Source organism: Triturus cristatus, chromosome 9 (genome assembly GCF_964204655.1).
Source record: "Triturus cristatus chromosome 9, aTriCri1.1, whole genome shotgun sequence".
Lineage (NCBI taxonomy): Eukaryota > Metazoa > Chordata > Amphibia > Caudata > Salamandridae > Triturus > Triturus cristatus.
Window position 1 is genome coordinate 81,457,464 of NC_140592.1, and position 22,034 is coordinate 81,479,497.

The following is a 22,034-nucleotide window of genomic DNA, read 5'->3' on the forward strand; positions in this document are numbered from 1 at the left end:
CTAAAGTTTGAATTTTAACCGGGCATGATATTTGTAAGCATGTATTAAGACAGCAGCCTTAAATGTCACATTAGAGTTTGCTCACGCTCCACACTAGTCCTTTCTTCATCTGGTTGGTCAGGGTGTGGTGTGTAACTGCATTTCAGTCTATTCAAGATTTGCTGCATGGGTGTAGAAGTGTGGTAAGATCTTAGAAGGTAATTGTAACACATTGCACACATGGGAGGTACTGCTTAGAGGTATGCAATGATCATGAAATGTGTTGCCCAGGGTGACTTTGGAAAGTACTGACATTGACTCACTTAAAACCTTTGTAATTGGTGTAAGGATCTTCAAAGTTACCAGAGGGAGATCACGTTGTTGCTCTTTTCGCAAGATGAGAGTGTGCCAAATACTTTATTTGGGCATGTCTGAAATTTGCAAACTAATGCACGTCTTGTACGTCTGTCTACTGGGAAGTCTGGAGTTAACATTTATGACTCATGAATAGTTTGCCCACCATGGTCCCAGACCTAAGATGCATGTAGTTTATTTTGGAAACCACCAGAAACTTGTTTTAATGTGGCAAAGTACTTTTAAAGAGAATTTTGAGGGAAAGGGTGTATTGATATGTAATCTGGAGCTCCAAATCTGCATTTTCTGAATGATTTTTATACGTGTTTAAATACTTTTTAACATCTATGTATATATGTTTTACAAACTATAAATATTTTATTCACTTTGGCTTTATAAACTGCTGACTCAATAACTTGATCTTTAAAATCTCCTTAACATTGTGATGGTGTCATGTTCACTATTCTTTGAATCTCACTGTCACCCAGGTGTTATACAACTTTTTCCCTATCATTACTATTATGTCATCTGTCCTAGTATTTCATCTTCATCAGCAATTTCTTGTAGTACTTAAATCCAGACATATTTCAGTTAGTTTCTTATTTTTATAGAGACATTAAAAAGGTGTTCCATTTTCACTCTTATCTTCTAAATATTAGTACATATTTTACTTAAAGTATGTGTATTCAAGCAGCTGCAGACTGCAACGTTAGTTTGGTCCTTAGATGTACAGACCCCGCCCATTAACTGAGGTAAAGTCAAGATACTGGAACATGCCAGTACGTTGCTCCTTTTTAACCAGTTAACAAACCCTGGGTTCTCATTTTAAGGACTTTATGCATAAACAGGCTGATCTGTCTGGACAGTTGCATTTAATCTGCTTGTTTTTCATGGTTTTACAGGCGAAATCTGCATTGCTGTGCTGGGATGGTGACTCCACATAATTATGGGGTTGTGTTGTGTGTAAAAAGGTGCCTGGGGCAGTTGAAAAACTTGCAGGTCTTCACCCTATGAGATCATCCAGAGAATAGAGTTAAGTTTACCTTTAAGGTGGGAGGAGGAGTGAAGCCGGGGAGGGTGGAGTCAGAGTAAGAGTATGGCTATGTTTTGAAGAAGAGAGGCTATTTTTATCCATTGTGAAAGACTCCGAGCAGTCCACTGTTTCCTCTCCGTTGATGGTGTCTGTTCTGGGGACTGTAGCCTGTGTAGCATATGGCTTTGTATGAGTCACTTCAAATACTGCCAGGTTCTGGGCTGTCAAAAATATACCCTTCAACTTGCAAGAACCAAGCTTCACATCTTCAAGAAGAGAAGCAAATGTCTGCAAAGAATAGGAGTTTACAACATTTTTGAGAGAGGGCTTCACGGGCCAGCGAGTCAAGCTTGAAAGAATCAGCCAAACAGTGGAATGCTTTGTGATTGTTTTGTGATGTATCACAAACCAAGTCATAAACCAATAGTGTCCATTGCGGGTTCAATAAGAGTGTATCAAAGCCAGATTATCAAGACACCTGCATGAGCTAAACCTTTTAAAAATTAAACTACATTTATGTAGAGGTTTCCTTGCAAATCTGGCATGGTTATGGACTAGTGTGGACCAACCCTACTCAGACTGTCTAACAAGCTATTAGTACATCATCTATCACAGAACTGTGGAGACTGCGACTTTGAGCATAGACCACCACAACCACAGCAGAGCTCCAATGTGTAATCTTAAAGCAGACCAAGCTCTTGCTAGCAGGCTTCCGTTTCGATTGGATGCTACCAGAGAGCCAGCAACTTGGTTACCAAGTTACTTAGCTGAGACCAATCTTTACAGGGTTGTTGGGTTTGGCCAAAGGGGGCCATAACAGGTGTATTTGCCTCCTGGCTCCCATAGAAGCAAACCCCAACCACCTGCTCACCACCTGGAACCAGCACACCACTCAAAACAACACAGCCATCATGAACTCTGTCCAGTCAGGAGCATCTACAGATCCCTGTCCCCGCCTCATCTTCAACCATGGGAGCAAGATGATCAGCGACCAGCTCACTGCCATTTTCAATGCATTCATCTCCATGGCCACTTTCACTGAAGAATGGAAGCACTCAGAAGTCAAACCCCTTACCAAGAAACCATCCGCCAACCCCAACAAACTCAACTACTGTCCCATCTCACAGCTCCCCTCGAAAAAGGCCATCAACTGCCAGCTCATGGCACACCTGGAGAACAACAACATTCTGGATACCTCCAAATCAGCTTTCCGCACAACCCACAACACCAAAACCGCACTTATCGTTGCCACCAACGACATAAGAACCCTCCTTGACTAGGGAGAAATGGCAGCCCTGCTTCTACTCGATCTCTCAGCAGCATTCAACACAGTTTCCCACCACACCCTTATCAAGAGGCTTCACCACATTGGAATCCAAGGAGACACCCTCAAATGGGTAACTTCCTTGCTCACAGGAAGAACCCAGAGAATCTGTCTCCCACCTTTCACCTTGGAACCTAAGAACATCAGCTGCAGTGTCTCTCAAGGCTCATTCCTCACCCCTACACCTACACTGTTCAACATCTACATTACACCCCTGGCCAACATCTTCAAAACCCAGGGACTAAAACATCATATCCTACACCGACGACACCCAGCTCAGCCTCATTCTATCAGGACTCCTCCACCACAATGGCCAACTTCCACAGGCACATGATGAGCATTGCCAACTGTATGAAAGGCGACTGCCTAAAACTCAACATGGAACAGCACCTCCCTGTGGAAAGACACATGGTAGCCTTCCGAACTTGTATCTTCACCCCCCTCTGCCGGGACCATACCTGAAACCTTGGCTTTATCCTGGACAGCATACCATGAAATACAGGACCAACAGAGTCTCCTCCGCCTGCTTCCCATGATCCGTAAGATCTTCAAATGGCTGCCCGTCAACACCAGATGAACCATCACTTAAGCCCTAGTCACCAGCTGGCTGTTCTACTGCAACACCTTCTACGTAGGAATCCCCTTGCACCTCCTGAAGTCTTATGCCCGTGCAGAACTCAGTGGCCAGACTCCATCTCGATCTTCCAAAGCGAACACACATCACCTCCCACCTCAAGGAACTCCACTGGCTTCCCATTCAGAAGAGAGGTCAATTCAAGATGCTGATCCAAGCAAAGCCCTACACAACCAAGGACCAGCATACATCAACCACCCCCTGAACTTTCACCATCCGCCCAGACACCTGCGCTCTGCCTCCATCGCTCACACCCCCTCATCCGCCAAAGCAACTGTGGAGGGCGTGCCATCTCCTACCTTGCCGCAAAGTCCTAAAATGGCCTTCCTCTTCCCCTGCATACCTCATTGTCTCTCCTGTCAGACCTGAATGAAACCCTTGCCCCCCTACCCCAGCAGCAGGTATCTTAGCGCCTGAATACCCTCACAGGTGATTAGCCGTGCTCTACAAGTCATGCTTGATGATATTGGGGAGGACATATGTCACACTTGACCTTTGCCGAATGCATAGTCACAAGTTGAGCAGTTGTGGAGTTTTGTTATCCCACGGGACTGCTTATGGTAACAGTCCAAATTAATGGAATAGCGATGGAAAAGTAACAATTTTTTGCAAATAAATGCAGTTTGCAAGGAAAGAACTTAAAACCATCATGTGCCTTTTATGTTGGATCTTAATTGACTGATGTTCTACACCATTTTTTTCCTACAATTTTTTGGGGGGGAGGCATTGGAATGTATGCCAATTTTCTGCACAAGTGCTGCCTCTATTTGATTTTTAAGGGGGGGGTTTAGAAAAACGTGATACTTTTGCTTTGATGTCCTGCAGAGAGCTGTGGGAAAGTCACTTTTGTTAGCCAGTTGTTCCAAATCCCCGATTGCAGCCAGTCCTCTGCAGGATGTCTATTTTGTGACAGTCAGCTGATTCAGCCATGATGTCCCCGTCCTGGGCTCCCGCATCTATAGCTTGGCCAGTAAGACTGGGGGAGTGAGAGCTTCAGGTTTTCCGGTAATCACGCAGGTTCAAGTTAACTATTATATGAAAAGGAGTGCAAGAGGGGGGCTTATGGGCCGATGGAGAGGAGGGGGTGGGGGGGTCGGTGTTTTTCTATAAATCCCAGGTGAAAACCGACAGACACCTTATCATACCCGAGTGAAAGCTCCTGTAATCACCTTTTACGAAATCCTACATTTATTAGAGGGGTGTAACACATTCCACCCCCCCCCCCTCCCCGTCAACGATGCCTCCTTCAGACTTCGAAGAGGCGGGCCGCTGAGACTATGTGGCTGTAAAACAATGACATTCTTACTGCAGGTAGGATCGCCCCCTCAGTAAACCCTCTTTACATCTGGTAGATGCCTCTGGCTCGCAGGACACTGCGCACATCTCGACGCACACACATGGTGTGCCCCAGAGGCGCAACTAGAGCCAAATTTCGGGGGGGGGGGCTGAACAAAAATTTCGGGGGGGGGGGGGGCTGAACTTTAAGCAATAGGCAGAGTGGAGCTGCAGGGGCTCTTAGAAGGGGTGAAACAACAGCGAGGCCTCATTAACATGCAAATGGTCTTTTAAAGACCTGTAAAGTGCTCGGGTGCGGCTGCTTTTTTGCCCGGGAAGGTGTCCATCCCGGGCTGCCACGCACGACGGGGTGGGCTGAAGCCCTTTGAGTCCAATGGGTGTTGCGCGCCTGGTGTGCCCCGATTAGGCGGTGTTTTGCCCACAGATTCCGGGCACACACAGCCAAGTGTTCCCAATCCGGCTTTATCTCAAAGCAGCTGTTCGACGCCGCTAAACAGGATTTGCAGGGAAGCAGATACTGAGCGGGGCGTGGTGTGGTCAAGGCAGTCTGAGATCCAGCAACAGCAGGGCATGCGATGGGGGAAGGAACAGAGCTGCAGATGAGGGGTGATCCGTGTGCGTGGAAAGGAGAGATGTAGCGATAAGGAGGAGCCAAGCTAGTATCGGATGCAAGTCAGAGATGCTAGGAGATGGGAGATTGAGGTGGGGCCAGTCAGAGGTGGTAGCGGACAGGGGATGGAGATAGGGCCAGTCAGAGGCGGGAAGTTGTAGGAGACAGGAGGTGGAGGTAGGCCCAGTCAGAGGCGGGAGGTGGTCGGAGACAGGAGATGGAGGTAGGGCCAGCCAGAGGTGGTAGGAGACGGGAGATGGAGGTAGGGCCTGTCTGAGGCGGGAGGTGGTAGGAGACAGGAGATGGAGGTAGGGCCAGTCATAGGTGGTAGGAAACAGGAGTTGGAGGTAGGGCCAGTCGGATGCCGGAGGTGGTAGGGGATGGGAGATGAAGGTAGGGCCAGTCATAGGTGGTAGGAAACAGGAGTTGGAGGTAGGGCCAGTCGGATGCCGGAGGTGGTAGGGGATGGGAGATGGAGGTAGGGCCAGTCAGAGGCGGGAGGTGGTAGGAGAAGGGGGATGGAGGTAGGGCCAGTCAGAGGCGGAAGGTGGTAGTCGACAGGAGATGAAAGTAGGGCCAGTCAGAGGCAGGAGGTGGTAGGAGACTGGAGATGGAGGTAGGGCCAGTCAGTCCATGTACAGGTGGAAGCCAGCAGTGCCAGAGGTCTAGCACAGTGCGGCACACAACACTTGAGCGTTGTGGGTTCGGTCTCGTGTTACTCATTAAAATGTTTGAGTGATGTGTTGGTTTAACATTGTGTTAAGGTCGTTTAATTCTTAAGATTAATTGGTAGAAATAGACGGTATACATTTACAGGCTACATTGTAAATGAGTACTGATTGTACGATTCATAAAATATTTGCACATATGCAAATTCATATCCTAAAATTTTCTGTTCATTAATTCGTGCAGAATTGATTGAGACCTGTTCCTCTCTTGCAGCCAGTTGTAGTAATTGTGCAAGTGTAGCTGGTGCTCAGTATAGACATACCACTGAATGTGCAGTGTCTTATGTGGGTGCAGTGTGCTTCCCTGCTGTGAGTATAATGTATGACATTGTTCTGCATTCTGTCCATCAACTGTTGTTTTTGCATTTGTCACCCCGAGTGGGACGGGTATGCTCAGACGTGAGTCCCGTGCTCTCCATGCCACTGGAATCAAGCTATCCTGGCTGAAGAGGGGTGAAACCTCCAAACCGGTCCTAGGATGCTTGGTTCCAGTCCAGGGAGGACCTGGCTTGGCAGTTCGGGCTGGACTGTTCCCATGAGGCACAGGGTCAAGACTGATTTGCATATGGCTGGGTTCAAACTGGAATGGCATGGTGAGCAAAAAAACGATTGATTTAGGCCCAGATCTCTGTACTGGGGTGAATGTATGACGACATTCTGCATTCTGTCCATCAACTGTTGTTTTTGCGTGAGTATAAATCTAGCGTGCAAAACTAGTAGTAACCAGATTTCGTTACCCTCTCATGACCAATATCATCCAAGCTACTTTTTTTTAATTTGTCGGTTGTTATGCAGGAGGGCACGACATTGAACTTCTGTCCTTCTTTTTCAATCGGCCATTGTCAATCGGCCATTGTCAGAAGGGGGTGTTTATAGGACAAATACCTGTTAGCCAAATATGAATATGCAAATGACAGGTTTTAGGTAGTTGGCCTACCTGCCTCTTCTTGTTACAAGCCCCTCTAAGTGCACCCGTCCTGGTTTGTGAATTTGGGAGGTGAGCTGGTGTGCACTATGTACAGGCCTTCACTGTGCAAACCTATTCAGATGCATATGCCTGAAAGTGGAATATCAAAGCCCTTTTCATGCTGGTGTTTTTCTGCTAACTCAACCTCTCTGAGGATTTTAGTTTGTACCTTCGCATTTCCCAACCAGGCTGTCTCCACAACTCCAACACAGTGCCAACACTGCCTTGGAAAATCTTACAGTGCTATGGGAAAGATTTCTATCTTCCCCAGAGCGCCAACCCTTTATTTTAATTTTTTTTAATTTTATTTTTTTAAATGAGATATTTTTGAGCACCTGAGTTAATTGCAACCCACACGATCCTCCGGCGTGGGAAAGTAACAGCGGATGAGTTTCAACTATCTGGTCTCTTGCTCATCAATATTAGGGTTCAGTCACTTCTTCGCAAATCGGGAGGAGACGGCGTGTGGACATAGATCACTTGCGGATTTGCAAAGAAGTGGCTGAACCCTAATATTGATGAGCAAGAGACCAGATAGTTGAAATTATTCCGCTGTTACTTTCCCACACCGGAGGATCGTGTGGGTTGGAATTATCACCACACTGGAAGCATTTAGAACTGAAGACAGTAAAGCCTTGAAAAAGTTCCATGTACATATTATTGAGGCGACTAAACACGTGTTGGCATAAGATCTGTTTACGAAGAATCGATGGAAAGGAATAAAAGAACAAAGAAACAACTTTGCATTCTGTATAAATTTGTTTGTGGCGTACAATAGCTACTGCTGTCATCTGTTTTGTTGTCAATTTTCACATGTGCTGGGGATTGGAATTGCGTTCCAGCAAACATGCTGTTTTTTTTTTATCAGGGAGTGATTTTTTTACAGTCTGGCCTGACAGTGCAGCAGTCGCCAGACAGTTATGTGTTTATCACCAGGAGAGGGTTTTTGGCTCCGCCCACATTTGGGAGTCAGGAGTACGTGTTTTGATTGGGCAGAAGGTGTGTGCTACCACAAAAAAGTACTTGCCCTCCAAACAGCTGTGATAATTGTATTTAGGAAGGTGCTTGATTTTGAACTTTTAAGGGTACACACATGCCATTGAAGTGCAATCAAAGTGTCTTAGATAACTACATAATTTATGGTGTTTCTCCTGGGCAGCAGCGGAGATGGGAAGAGTGCAGTCATTAACCTACATGGACTTTTAGGTCCGGCTTGATAGTGCGTTCATGAGTGACCTATTGGCATTCCCAGTTCTTGTTGTTAATATGGGTATCTCCTTTCATCCCAGTGGCCTTGACTCCATCTGCATAGGTTTCAACCACTCTTAGGCCTGGGTCTGAAGGAGTGTCCTGAAGATGCACCGTGGGTTTTCTCTGCCAGGTTGTTCAAGGGCCAAGCAGTCGCTCTATGCCTGGGCTCCTGGAACCAGAGCTCATGCGATGGACAAGATGAAGGAGATTTGTGATTCTTAGGCCCAGCTAGTTTTGAAGTTGAAATACCCAATTTTGGAATGGGTGGGCATTTAGGGGAATGTTAAAGAAAAAGTGGCTCTTCAGAAAGGAAGCCAGTATATAATCCACCTTAACGGAATACATTTTAGGATGACATTTGCTTTGTCGTTATACATCTCATTTTCTAATGGTAACCCGTACCATAAGCAATGCTTTGTGTACCTTGTACATGCCATCTGTAATAATATGATGCAAACAGATTTGCAGAAGATCTTGATAAATACTAACAACTTATTTCACTTCTCTTCCTCCAGTGGCGTTTTGAGGCGGTCCTGTCCCGGATTAGCCATGCCTGGCTGAGACTGTTACCTGCAGGCAAGTGTTGGCTTTACAGACAATATTTCAATGCTTCTTGTTGCACAAGAAATCATAATGATAAATGTCCATACCGAATAACAGAGGGATCGGTCACATGAACCTTGGGGGTTCAGTATTTTATTGCTTTCATTAAAAAGCTTTAATGTGCTCTGTTTCCTCTTGCAGAAAAAAATCCTTATTCATAAAGCAGATGAGAACTGTGATTGTATGGGTCATGTACTGTTGTTGTAAAAGGATATGTGTGTTTGTTTTTCTAATGAACAAAATCTTGTTAAAGGGAAGGGAAGTTATGGTTGTTTACTGAGATCACAAAATAACATTTGTTATGAAAAATAAACTTTGCTCTAAAGCATTTTTGATTAAGGAAAAACATTGTAATTTATCAACTATGCCAAAATGACTCTCTCCAGAGCACGAAGCATGATGCTACCAATGACGTCACGAATGTTATCACTATTCACATCAAGGCAATCACCATAAGTTCTCATTGAAAGGTTTTCATAGTGAATTTCTTTGGTTGCGTTATGATGCACTTTGAACCCTACTCGAAGTTTCATTGTACCATCCTGTACCAAGAACCCTCTTCTCTCCTCCCTCCCCCCAGCGGTTGTAGTACATCCTTTGGCTGTGCTGACGAGCTGAGCAGGTAGTTTGGAACTTTTAGCTACATCCGGCTGCCAGGACTTGGGCTTATAGCATATGGCCTTGGTCCATCAGTAGCGGACCACAGCACAAATCATGGCCACACCCACCAACCCTGTTCCCCTGCCACCAAAGGCGTGTGGACCCAGCCCCCGTGCTCGCGGTCTCCCTACTCACGCAGCCTGTGGAGCGCAGTCTTTGTCTATACCCAGCGGACTTTGGGCACCAGATACGGTCATCGGCCACTGTTGCCAGTTTCCCTGCGACTAGAAACCACTAGGCAAGAGTGAGGATGCTACATTGTAGAAATACAGTTTTCTGGATCTCCCTGATACTTTTGCCCCCATTGTCTGAAAAAAAGACTTAAAAAAAAAAAAAAAACAGGATACGCTATCTTGAACGCAAGACCAGAAAGCGGCTGGAGCAGCACAGAATATGAACGTACAACACAACATGCTTCAAAGTGTTCGTTACAGGTATGTAACATTTTCTTGAGTGTGTGTCAACACGTATATTTGTATTGTCAGAAATGTGTCTTGGAGGCTGCGTGGACAATTAGAAGTTATTGGGCCAGTTACCTCTGGTGTTGGGGGATTCCTTAATACGTACCTTGAAAATGGGGCAAATACCCATTACAGTGTTAAGTGCCACAACAGTGAGGCAGAGCAGTCCAGGAATGGCTCAGGGAAGTGCTGCGGTCTAAGGTAATGCACAACCGTAGCACTCAGTAAATCAATGCCCACTCACCACTTTCTTTTAATATTTTTTAAGGAAACTAAATACTAAGCAATTTCAGTGTGATTAATAATTTGGAATCTCTACTAGAGGAAACTTGCAAGAATAAATAAGGTGCAAGTCACCCACCTACAGTTTATCATAGGGTGCTACTGACCGGACCCCATACATTTTATCTCTTCCCATGATCTGCAGGGTAGCTTGTAACATTTTGCGATTTGTGTGCCTGCATTTCTTTATATTGAAAAAACGTGTTACCTCCTTTAGAAGTCTATGAACATGATATAGGCTTTTCACAATATTAACGTTAGACCTACGGGCTTTGTTTAGATTTTGCCAATTCAAATAAATGCCTACTGCCTTTGACAGTACTTTTCATGAGTACAACTATAGTCCTGTAGGCTTTAAAACCATCATGATCCTAAAGTCCCTACATGGAGACCCAAGCAACATACAGGTTAGAACAACAAAATTACCATTTACATGACTTCTTCAATCAATCAATCAATCAATCAAAAAATTTGTATAGCACGCTACTCACCCGGAGGGTCTCAAGGCGCTTGGGGGAGTGGGGTCTGCTACTGCTCGAACAGCCAGGTCTTGAGTTGCTTCCTGAAGGAGAGGTGTTCTTGGGTCTGACGGAGGTGGATGGGGAGGGAGTTCCAAGTCTTGGCTGCCAGGTAGGAGAAGGATCTTCCTCCCATGGTGGCTCTTCGGATGCGTGGCACGGCGGCGAGGGCGTGGTTGGTCGAGCGAAGCTGGCGGGTGGGAGTGTAGAAGGTCAGGCGGTTGTTGAGGTACCTGGGTCCCAGGTCGTGGAGGGCCTTGTGTGCGTGGGTGAGGAGACGGAACTTGATTCTCTTGTTGACGGGGAGCCAGTGCAGGTCTCTCAGGTGCCCGGAGATGTGGTTGTGGCGGGGGATGTCCAGGATGAGTCGTGCGGAGGCGTTCTGGATGCGTTGGAGTCTCTTCTGAAGTTTGGCTGTGGTTCCGGTGTAGAGGGTGTTTCCGTAGTCCAGTCGACTGGTGACAAGTGCCTGTGTGACAGTCTTCCTGGTTTCGGTGGGGATCCATCGGAAGATCTTCCGGATCATGCGCAGGATGTTGAAACACGAGGACGAAACGGCGTTTACTAGTCTGGTCATCGAGAGGGAGGAGTCCAGGATGAAGCCCAGGTTGCGTGCGTGGTCCGTAGGTTTGGGAGCGCTGCCCAGGGCAGGGGACCACCAGGAGTCGTCCCAGGCGGAGGAAGATGGTCCCAGGATGAGGACTTCCGTCTTGTCTGAGTTGAGCTTCAGGTGGCTGGTCCTCATCCACTCGGCTACTTCTTTCAACCCATCGTGTAGGTTGGTTCTGGCGGTGGCTGGGTCGTTGGTGAGGGAGAGGATCAGCTGAGTGTCGTCGGCGTAGGAGATGATGTTGAGGGTGTGTTGGCGTGCGAGGGTCGCGAGGGCGCTCATGTAGATGTTGAAGAGGGTGGGGCTGAGTGATGATCCTTGTGGTACGCCGCAGATGACTTCGGTGGCCTCGGATCTGAACGGGGGGAGGCGGACTCTCTGGGTTCTTCCGGCGAGGAATGAGATGATCCACTCCAGAGCCTTCTCTCGGATTCCGATGTTGCTGAGGCGTTGAACTAGGGTGCGGTGGCAGACAGTGTCGAACGCTGCGGAGAGATCCAGGAGGAGGAGGGCAGCTGTTTCCCCGTTGTCGAGCAGGGCTCGGATGTCGTCAGTGGCTGCGATGAGGGCGGTCTCGGTGCTGTGGTTGGCTCGGAAGCCGGACTGCGAGGTGTCGAGGGATCCGTTCGCCTCGAGGAAGGCGGCAAGCTGTCGGTTGACGGTCTTCTCGATGACTTTGGCAGGAAATGGGAGGAGCGAGGTGGGGCGGTTGTTCTTGAGGTCGGTGGGGTCAGCTGATGGTTTCTTCAAGAGGACGCTGAGTTCGGCATGCTTCCATCTCTCCGGGAAGGTGGTGGTGTTGAAGGAGCAGTTGATGACGTCTCGGAGTTGGGTTGCGATGGCGGAGGCGGCCTTGTTGAAGATGTGGTGGGGGCATGGGTCGGTTGGTGATCCGGAGTGGATGGTGTTCATCGTGTGGATGGTGTCTTCGGTGCTGATCGGGGTCCAGGCGCGGAGGGTGATGGTGGGAGTCGTCGGTTCGGTGGTTGGGTGCGTGGGCTGTGTGCCGAAGCTGTTGTGTATGTCGGCGATCTTGCTGTGAAAGAACGAGGCGAGTGAGTCGCAGAGTTCTTGCGAGGGGGTGATGTCGTTGGATCCGGCGTTGGGGTTCGAGAGCTCTTTGACTATTTTGAAGAGTTCTTTGCTGTTGTGCGCATTGTCTAGTCGTTCCTTGAATGCTGTCTTCTTGGTGGCGTGGATCAGCTGGTGGTGTTTGCGGCTGGCGTGCTTGAGGGCGGTCATGTTATCTGTAGTCGGGTCTTTGCGCCAGGCTTTCTCGAGGGTGCGGCAGTTCTTCTTGGAGTTCAGGAGATCGTCGTTGAACCAGGAAGCCTTCTTGCTGCCGGGTCTGCTGGGGTGGTTTTTCAGGGGTGCGAGGTCGTCAGCGCAGTTGGTGATCCACTGTGTGAGGTTGTTGGCTGCCTGGTTGGGGTCCGTTGTGCTGGCGGGAGGAATCAGGTTCAGGGATGTGGTGAGCTGGTCGTGGTGATCTTGTTCCAGCTCCTGCGGGGAGCCTGTTGCGGGTGGTGGTGGGTTGTGGTCCTTTTGAAGCTTAAGTGGACGCAGCTGTGGTCTGTCCAGTGGTGTCCGGTGGAGTGACTGAAGGAGACGTCTTTGCTGGAAGAGAAGACGGGGTCAAGCGTGTGTCCGGCGCAGTGGTGGGGGTGTTCACCAGTTGCTTGAGTCCGAGGTTCGCGAGGTTGTCCAGCAGGGTGGTGGTGTTGCTGTCCTTGTTGTTCTCCAGGTGGAAGTTGAGGTCCCCTAGGAGGATGTAGTCAGCGGAGGAGAGGGCGTGTGGGCTGATGAGGTCTGCGATGTCTTAGCTGAATTGTGTGCGGGGTCCTGGGGGTCTGTAGATGAGGGTGCCTCTGAGTGTGGTTTTGGGGTCGGTGTGTATCTGGAAGTGGAGATGTTCGGCGGTTGTGAGGGTGTCGTCGGAGTTGGTCATGATGCGGATGGTGTTCTTGTGGACGATGGCGATGCCTCCTCCTGTCTGGTTGGCGCGGTCCCTCCGGGTGATCTTGTATCCGTCCATGATGGCGATGTCGGGCGCTGAGGAAGCGTTCATCCATGTTTCTGTGAGGAAGGCGACGTCTGGAGATGTGGTGTCGAGCAGGTTCAAGAGTTCCACGGCGTGTCTGTGGACGGAGCGGGAGTTGAGCAGGATGCACTTCAGGTGGTTGCTGCTGGTGCTCGGCTTGGCGGGTGCAGTGCAGGTCCGGATGCAGGAGAACTTGCAGGATTGGCAGCGGAAGGGTCCGTGGGTGCGACGTGGGGTGGCTCGGTAACATCCGGGGATTCGGCCGGTGTTGAGTGCGTTGAGGGTGGCGGCGTCGTAAGTCCGGTGGGTGGGCTGGCCTCTGCGGGGGCCAGGGGGTCTGGCGCTGGGCGCGGTCCAGGCGCGGACGGGCTTGCCTTTGGCGCGCCTTCGGTGCACCACCGGCGCGCCCGCTGCGCGTGAACGCTGCGCGTGAACGCTGCGCGTGCGTGGGGGCGTCATAAGAAGGGAGCCGGGAGGGAGGGTCCGCTGGGTGGCGGTAGCGGGGGCACCAATCGGCTGGCGGGGGGCGGGGCCGCAGGGAGGCAGCGGCAGGAAAGTCGAGGGCGGGCGGCTCAGCGGCGGCTGGGTCGCCTGCAGCGGAGCAATCAGGGACAGGTAGCAGGAGGAGCGTGGGGGCGACCAGGCCTGGGCAAGGCTCAGTGGTCGCTCTCGAATAGAAGGCAGAAGTCCGCTTAAGAAGGGAGCCGGGAGGGAGGGTACGCTGGGTGGCGGGAGTGGGGGCACCAATCGGCTGGCGGGGGCGGGGCCGCAGGGAGGCAGCGGCGGGAAAGTCGAGTGCGGGCGGGCGGCTCAGCGGTGGCTGGGTCGCCTGCAGCGGAGCAATCAGCAATCAGGAACAGGTAGCAGGAGGAGCGTGGGGGCGACCAGGCCTGGGCAAGGCTCAGTGGTCGCTCTCGAATAGAAGGCAGAAGTCCCCTTAAGAAGGGAGCCGGGAGGGAGGGTCCGCTGGGTGGTGGGAGCGGGGGCACCAATCGGCTGGCGGGGGGCGGGGCCGCAGGGAGGCAGCGGCGGGAAAGTCGAGGGCGGGCGGGCGGCTCAGCGGCGGCTGGGTCGCCTGCAGCGGAGCAATCAGCAATCAGGAACAGGTAGCAGGAGGAGCGTGGGGGTGACCAGGCCTGGGCAAGGCTCAGTGGTCGCTCTCGAATAGAAGGCAGAAGTCCCCTTAAGAAGGGAGCCGGGAGGGAGGGTCCGCTGGGTGGCGGGAGCGGGGGCACCAATCGGCTGGCGGGGAGCGGAGACGCAGGGAGGCAGCGGCGGGAAAGTCGAGTGCGGGCGGGCGGCTCAGCGGCGGCTGGGTCGCCTGCAGCGGAGCAATCAGGAACAGGTAGCAGGAGGAGCGTGTGGGCGACCAGGCCTGGGCAAGGCTCAGTGGTCGCTCTCGAATAGAAGGCAGAAGTCCCCTTAAGAAGGGAGCCGGGAGGGAGGGTCCGCTGGGTGGCGGGAGCGGGGGCACCAATCGGCTGGCGGGGGGCGGGGCCGCAGGGAGGCAGCGGTGGGAAAGTCGAGTGCGGGCGGGCGGGCGGCTCAGCGGCGGCTGGGTCGCCTGCAGCGGAGCAATCGGCAATCAGGAACAGGTAGCAGGAGGAGCGTGGGGGCGACCAGGCCTGGGCAAGGCTCAGTGGTCGTTCTTGCTTTAGAGACTTCGCTATTTAACTCATCCGGACTTAAATCATAACAGTGGCTAACATCAACATATGTCCTCTCACTCTAGAGTCGACCAAACCTTTGGCGACACTCAGTATGCGGTACACGCTCTAGGAATCTACCTTCAAGTTATTAGATTACATATTGCTTGGCAATCTGCCAGAAATGCTTTTCATTTTCTTTAGATTAGTGCCTTGGCTGGCATTACTCTTTCACAGAGTGCCCCTTACTGCGCATGGTAGCCAACAGTCTCTTCCCCACATTCAGGCTCCTTCCCTTTAATGTGTCCGCACTTTGCAGTGGGGTAAGTGCAGTACCCTGTGAGGTAGTGGTCCAATCCTGAGAGACTCCTCTGAGGTGAGTATGGCCTTCTGAACCTCTCCTGCCCGCCCAAGCTCCGACTCTAGTGGGGCATCATGACACCATGGCGCTGGTGCTCTGGGGACAGGTTGCTCCGCACTGTGGCAATGAGGCCGAAAGCAAATATCTAGGGATCACAGGATTGCACAAAGTTTTCTTAACCAGGCCTGTTTTAAAGGGCCAAAATTGACTAGTGTGTTGCGCTAGGCCTTGTTCGATAGTTGTGTGTGCGCCCACGGCACCATGGCACCAACTGAAAGGATTTTACATCCACGCATGAGCGGCAAGAACAATTAATATCATAGGACCTTTGTGTCCAATTCGAGCAGGGTTTAAAGTGTGTTGCTTGACGGAGTGCCCCCTACCCCAAACATCCAAGGCTAAGAGCCTTATTAGGCCCAGCATCCTTTAAGGCAGAGGTCTTCAAACGTTTTTGCTCTGAGACTCTTCCTCCCTCACTCTTCCCCCAAGCAAAATGCTTTGAAGACAGCCCCCCACCCCTCCCTCTCCAAAACGTTATGGTAAGGGCTGGAGGAGCAGGAGGTACAGGTCTGAGCATTGGGAATGGGGATTATCCAATCATGTAAGCAGTACTTTCTCTGTAGTTCAGAATCCACATTAAGTGTGTCACTTAAGAAACAACAAATGCATCAAACAAAACCAGTAATGGACCCAAAAACCCTGCTCCCCATATTTGAGGCCTTGTAAGTCCATTGCACTCGGGTCCTGGTGCAAGTGTGCCTGCTGCACTCATGATAACCGAGGCCCGAGTAGCAAGTCATCACCTCTGTCTCTTTGATCCCTTCCCCACCATGCCTGACCGTCACTCCTATATGTTCTGTCCCTTTCAAGAAAAAAATGAGTTCCCACATGTTGTCTTCATACAAGGGTGCCCTAGGCTTTACTTGGGGTGCAGTAGCCACATACACCATTGGCCCCAGTACCATGCAGTGATGCCGTTAGTTTGAAGACCTCCACTGTAAGGATTTCTGCAGCTCTCACAGCACATGGCACCGCTGCTTCCTTTTAGCAACATAGCAGTGTTCCCTCCAAAGAGTGTAGGTTTGCCCCTATGATCTGTTTGATCTGGTGGCCTTCTGCTGTACATGTGCAGGCGTGTGTAAACCTGTTACGCAGAACCTGCTTGGACCCCCCCTTACCACAGAAATTCACTATAGCGGACCTTACTTTAAAAGTCGGATACTGGAGGTTGCATCTCAACAGGATCTTAAGGGGAGTGCTGTTGCCTGGCGCTCCATTAAAAGGTTTCGCACCACAGCATAGTTTAAAAAACTCTACGAATAAAAAAATCCTTCGCAGCTGGAAAAAAGACTGAATGTGAGCTTGGTACCTGCTTCTTCATTGTTTTGTCCCTCTCACCTCTGTGATGTTAGACAAGATGAGGGGTGTTTGAGTCACACACTATCCCACCCTTTGGCAAGGCATTTATATTTAAATTAAGAATGCCCCTTTGCCATTAGGCAAGGTTAAAGGATGGGAGGGTATACACTATTCCCACTCACCCAAAACATAATGAAAAAGCTCTCCCGAGGTTCACTAACACCAGAAAAGTCTTTAAAAAAAAAAAAAAAATACGGGATTGGTGGTAGGGGTATGCAAGTACCACCCACTTCGTCTGCTCGTTCATATATATATATATAAAAACTATCCCCATGTCAGCAAGCATCAGAAAGGTATTTAAATTAAAAAAAATGCCAACTCCAGTTGGTTTTTAAATATAAAATTGACAAAGGCAATGGTTCTGCAGGCTGGCGAGCACATAGGGGAGATTCATAATTAGAACAGGGTGTTACATAGATGAGATGCTTGGGGGCCGCATCACAAAGAGGGACTGTAGTTGAGTAATAGGGCACAAAGGCTGCTGAGGTGTGTTGGCACAGAGAGCGGATGCTGCTGGTAAGGTTGGGTGCACAGAGGGCTGTACGACTGGAGGAGGTGAGGGGCACAGAGTCAAAGTAGGGGTAGAGCTTTGCAGCACACTGTCTCCAGCTGGGACAGGAGTTCTCATAGGGTTTCAGGGGCTCATAGAAGTGCGGCTGGTGACACAGAGGGTTTCAGGGGGTCACAAGCACGATCTGGAGGGACAAGGCAGGACTGGACACCTGCTGTAAGGGGACGGTGGTGCATAAAGGGAGGCTTCAACTTGGACATGGGCACATAGCAGCAGAGAGTTGGAGGACACACAGGATGCCTGCAGGCACAGAGATGAGAAACTGGGATACAGTGGTTGCAGGACAGGAAGGGAACGCAATATCCGGCTGCAGCGTACATAGAACACACCAAAGGCATTCAGGGTAGCACACAGTGGGGATGGGGGCACACACAGCGGGGATAGGGGCACACAGTGGCTGCAGGGAGGTAGGGGGTGGCTAGGACCACAAAGATGTAGTCATATGAGATATGAAATATGAGGGAGGACATACAGAACTATGTGGCCAGAGCCACGGATTCCAGAAACCCCCAAGGGTAACCATGCTTGCCCGAACAATGCATTTGCCTAAACCACGCATATGCATGGTTAAGGCAAATGCGCTCTAGTGTTTGAAATGGGCGGGGTCTTGAAATCGGAGCGGCGGAACTGGAAGGGGATACGGACAGGTAAGTTGGGCTGGGTCTAGGGGTCGCTTTCGGGGGAAGAGGGGGGGTTGGGATAGCTTTAGGGCTGGGTTTGGGGGAGTAGTTATGAAATGGGATATTTTTAGGGATCGGGGTGGGGGGCAGGTAGAGGGTTTGTACTTTAAGGCTTGAGGGGGGAACGGCGGCAAATTTTTAGGGCCCAGGTCTGGGGGTCACTTTTGGGGGTGAGGGGGCGCGAGAGGGTCGGTGGCACGTTTTTAGGGATCAGGGAAGGAAAGGGGGTCAGGGTACTTTTATGGAGGATGTACGTTTTTAGGGCTCAGGGCAGGAGGAGGGGGTTGGGGTAGCTTTAAGGGCTTGGTTTGGGTGAGTAGTTTAGGGCTCGGGGCGGGCAGGTAGGGGGTTTGTAATTTAGGGCTCAGGGCGGGCGAACAGGTAGGGGGTTTGTAATTTAGGGCTCATGGCGGGCGAACAGGTAGGGGGTTTGTAATTTAGGGCTCAGGCTGGGGGGGTAGGTAGGGGGTTTGTAATTTAGGGCAGGGGGAGGGGGGTCGGAGTAGTGGTGAATGTAGCCACGCATACACCCTTGCCATTGATGCCTTTACCACAAAATTGAATGGTAAAGGCATGCGTGGTAAAGGAATGTGTGGTTAAGTTGCATTCATGGTTCGGGCTGCGTGGTAGAGGCAGTCAAGGTTGAGCCTTGTGTGCCTCTATCATGCAACCGAGATAGAGTAGCAGCATGAGTACCGCTATACTTGAAATAACTTATAAAAAATAAATGTGAAAAAATTAAAAAATACACTTTAATAAACTGAATTTCACAAATATAATGGCCTACAGTGTCTTTTTTTTATTTTTAACACATTTAAATATGCACAAAATAGTCTTCAGAGTACAATGGTAATATCTACAAATTACTGCACTACTTACTTTTTTTTTTTCTAAAGTGCTGTTCTCTCTAATTTGCTGTAAAATATCTAGAAACTTATAAATACATTTCTCTACCTACTACCACTTTAATAAAGTGGTAATAGGTAGTGAACAACAATAAAACCTACTACTTGCCTACATCTAAGGCCGTAACCCAGATGGGGAACTCAGCCGAACTGTCTCTGAACTATATGGCTGCCTTTTACCTTTGGTAAACCCGGCCATTACCCAATCACATATGGAATTCTCATCCGCATGTACCATGGTATACCGCAAACTTACAGATGTACAATATATACCAAAGTTCTTTTAAGCTTATAACTTTAACACTAATTACACTATTCACACACGCTACCAGAAATCACCCTTTAGACCTCATAATGTATATTCCCGACACATTACATCTACATCCGTTCTCATACTTTCACCTATGTCTGTTTCAGTTATTACATTCTACTCTGCGCCACTGCAGTCTACGTTATTACAATCAAGCAGGACTTATAAAGCGTGCGGCTACTCAGTGTGGGTCCTGGTGCTAACCGAAAAGTAGATAACAAAATTACTGAAAGACTGATTGGAACAACCATGTTTTCACATTACACCTGAAGCGGTGCTCATCCTTCAGTGCCAGTAGATGCAAATAAAGGGCATTTCAAGCCTGGCCTGCGTGAAAGGAGAAAGACATACCGCCCCATCTCTTTCTCCTGTTTCGCCTACACTGCTCCAGAGGAACAGAGAATTATTGCAGGCTGATGGGGAATGAGCCTATCGCGCCACTCATCTCTAAGCTATTCCACTCTATGCCACTCCACAATACTCAGTGACAATGTACTCCACTCTACAACACCCCACTCTGCCACTCCACTCTATGCCACTCCACGCCATTACATGTATCTCACTTCTCTCTACACCACACTAATCCAGTTTATGCCACTCCTCTCTACCCTATTCCACTTTATGCTACTCAACTCTATGCCATTGCACTCTATACTATTTCACTCTATGCCCCTCATCTCTGTGCCACTCCTCTGTGTCTCTACACTATCCTACTGTAAGCCAGTCCATTTTACCACTTCACTCAGTACCACTGCATTGTAACCTCTCCGCAGTACGCTATTCTACGGCATACTACTACACTATGCTTCAGTCTGCACCACTGTACACCAAACCACTCTACACTATTCTATTGTACAGAACTCCACTGCACAACACTCCACTATATGCTATCCCACTGTACCCAACTTCACTGTACGCCACTGTACTATGCACCATTCCTTTGAACCCCACTCCACTCTATGCCTCTCCAGTCCATGCCACTCCACTCTATGCTACTCCAGTCCATGACACTATGCCACTCCTCTATTCAGCTGTATGCCACTATAATGTACCTCACTCCATTGTTTGCTGCTCCAATCTACGCTAATCCACTGTATGCTATTACACTCAACCACACTCCATTCTGCGCCACTCCACGCCACAGTACACCACCATTCTACTGTATGCCACTTCCACTGTACGCTATTCCACTTTGTGCCACTCCACGCTACCCCACTACACTGTATGCCACTCCACTTTGCTTTATTCCACTGTACTCCGCTGTACCCCAGTCCACTGTACACCACTGCACTCTGTGCGAATGCACTGTATGCTATTAGTCTGTGCCACTCTGCTGTACGTCACTATAGTGTATGCCACTCCACTGTATGCTACTGCACTCTGCACTACTCCACTGTACACTATTTCACTGTATGCTACTGTACTGAACTGTTATTCCACTTTATGCTACTCCAGTCTATGCAACTACACTGTACGCCACTCCCCTCTATTCTATTATACTTTATGCAACTACACTGTACCTTACTCCACTCTTTCCCACGCCGCTACATGCCGCTCTCTGCCACGCCACTCTACCCACGTCGCTGTACGCCTCGCCACTCCACGCCACTCCACTCTGCTTAACTGTACTCCACGCCACACCATTGTACAGTATTCCACTGTAAACTACTCCAGTGTACTCCACTCTGCCCTGCCAGTGCTCTGATTACTATTCCACTTTATGCAGCACCACTGTATGACACTCCAGTCTACGCCACTGTACTGTACACCAATCCAGTCTAAACTATTCCATTGTACGTAACTCCATTGTACGCCACTCCACAATCCCATTCTGCGCCACTCCCCTCTACATCACTCCACTATATGTTAAACCATTGTACGCCACTCCAGTCTATGCCACTCTAGTAAACACTACTCCACTCTACACCAATCTGCTCTACGCTATTCCACTGTATGCAACTCCGCTCTATGCAGTTTCATTCTACCCAACTATACTATACTGTGTGCCACTCCAATGTATCCACTACAGTGTATGCCACTAGACTTTACGGTATTCCACTCTACGGAGGTGCACTGTACGCACTGCACTCTATTTCACTGTATGCCACTCCATGCCGCTCCAATATTTGCGATTCCACTTTATGGCATTCCACTGTACTCTAGTGTGCTGTACCGCACTCGACTGTAGACTGTTCCTCTCTACCACACTCAGTTTAACACCAGTCCAGTCAATGGCCTTCCACTATATGCCCCTCCACGGCACTCGATCCCTACACTATTCCACTGTATGCCGTTTCCACTTAAAGGCACTGTGTGCCACTACACTCTGCAATACTATATTCCACTCCACTGTAGCGCATGTACCACACTCGTCTACTGCCTCACTCCACTGCACAATACTGTGCTCCACTGTGCCACTACACTGTGCTCCACTCTGACAGTTTCATACACTCTACAACACGGCAGACCACTCACCTGTATGACACTCCACTCTTTAACACTTTACTCCACGGTATGGTATTCCACTACAGTGCACCACACTCCACGGCACTGTACTGCATTGAAACTTCACTGTAGGAGAGGGCTTAGCCACTACCCGTTTACAGTCCTCTCTCATCTCTTTTCTAGGTTTCATAGTCAGGTGACTTTTGCATCCTCCTCCAGCTTAAGAAGGCAGACCCTTGTGAGGTCCTGTAAAGGGAATCAGCCCTTCTGCAGCTCTCCCATGCAAAGAACAGACAGGTTGTGTGTCGACTTGGGCTTAGAATCTAAATACAATGACTGTACATGC

At 49.5% G+C, this 22,034-nt stretch overlaps 1 protein-coding gene across 2 annotated transcripts in view; it reads left to right on the forward strand.

Moving 5' to 3' along the window:
- Positions 1 to 22,034, forward strand: part of TMCC1 (transmembrane and coiled-coil domain family 1) — a 511,044-nt gene that overhangs the window by 164,428 nt on the left and 324,582 nt on the right. For both annotated transcript variants that reach the window (XM_085624460.1, XM_085624459.1), the window contains one exon: positions 8,692 to 8,752. The gene's annotated coding sequence lies outside the window, so the exon portion shown is untranslated. The remainder of the gene's footprint in view (positions 1 to 8,691; positions 8,753 to 22,034) is intronic.